Here is a 2,000-nt window from a genome sequence, read left to right on the forward strand (position 1 = left end):
CACACACACACACACACACACACACACACACACACACACACACACACACACACACACACACACACACACACACACACACACACACACACACACACACACACACACACACACACACACACACACATCACCTTCTTCCTCGTCAATCCAGGTTTTGCGATTGCTTGCGCCTTCTCTCCTTTCTTTATCCACGATCTTTTTCTAGTTGGATTGTCATAGGTGATCCGTTTTCCATTTTCACCAGTTATCATTCTCTTCAGAAATGGCTCAACTTCATTCCGTTTCAGTAGCGTGTTAATGTTAATTCGGTCCATCATGTTTCCTAACACTCAACTCGTGAGGAACCCAAACATCGAGCTTCTTTTTGTATTCAGCTTTGTATAAATGATTTAAAACTGTTTTAAATCATAAAACTTGTGGTCGATGCCTAGTTTCCTGGCACTCTCCACAGTGCTTCACATGCTTATCACGCTCGACTTTTACCATGATTTCATCGGACTTTTCAGTGATTGGTCGACCGGAGCGAGGTTCATCTTTCACATCAAAATTTCCAGCATGGAAACGAGCGAACTATTTCCGTACTGCTGATTTTGATAGAGTATCTTCATCGTAAATAGCGCAAATTTTTTCACAAGCTTGTGCAGCATTCTTGCCTTTATCGTACTGCAAAATGTAGCGAATTTTTTCTTTATTTATTTCCATTTTCAAAATAAAATAACTTTTGATCCACTTCACCGATTTCAATCTTTTTCGGCTCAAAACAATGGTTAAAATGTCACTTTTTAAACGCACGTCTAGTGTTGCCGATGCGATTAGTTGCCGACTGCTGAGCATTTAATGCCATCTAGCGGGAAAAACGCCACGAACTTTTTCCCACACCCAATATAATAATTCTAAATTTCATTTTAATTAGCTATTGACACTTTGTTGCATCACAATTATTTATATTAAGTTCTCTTGTACTAGCATACTAGCATACTAATATTTACTAACAAGAAACAAATTTTAACTTAAAAGAATCCGCAATATAACTGTAAATTCGAACAAACATTCTGTGTTACACACTTTATTAAATAGCATCATTTATTTATTTTGTTTAACTAGCAATGTAAGCTAATTTATTACCGTATAATGTTTTATTTTATCATGCCAATTTTGTTTATGAATATTTTATCATCTTGAGATTTTATTTTTGATTAATTTATATTTTAATTTTATACATATAATATACTGAAGATAGCCCAATTTTGGCCATCTTTTGAAACATTTATGATTAATTCCTTTATATTTAACTGAATTGTTTTAAATACAAGACTTATTGTATAAACTATACTAAAATAGACTTAGCATTGGCTTTATACTTCTTTTATTTATTATTTTCAATAAAACAAAAATAAGATCATCCTACCATTACGTCTACGCCGTTGATTCTGAGATAAACTAAAAAAGAATAGTATATTTTAATTAGAATTGTACTAATTTAATTAGAATTGTATATGTATAACTTTGTTACGTACATAAGTATATATAATAACGCACACATGCACATGCACATTATATATATAATATGATCCAACATAATATTTTATGGTTTTATATGGTCTACAAATATTAGAAAATTTAATTTTAAGATATTTTGAAAAAATGATCAGTTACGATTTTATTTGCATTTTTTTAATTATGAAAGGTTACAAAAAAAGCTATTAGTAAAACCTGTTTTTTTTTACATTTTCAACGTACCTATTAATGCTTGAAAATCATTGTATATAATTTTATGTATAATTTAATACATAAAATTATAAATAGAATTATATTTCGAATTCTATCTAATTATAGATCATACATATTATGGTAAGTGAGCTTAACTCAATAAGTGTAACAAAAGTAAAATAAAATTTTGTTTAAGTTTTATTAAATACGTAATTGTAAGTATTTAGCTTTGATAATTACATATCGTCACGGAAATAGGGTGCCATCGGAATCATTGCGCTTCCGTCATTACT

This window comes from Atta cephalotes (assembly GCF_000143395.1).
Source record: "Atta cephalotes unplaced genomic scaffold scaffold00002, whole genome shotgun sequence".
In the NCBI taxonomy this organism is placed as follows: Eukaryota; Metazoa; Arthropoda; class Insecta; order Hymenoptera; family Formicidae; genus Atta; species Atta cephalotes.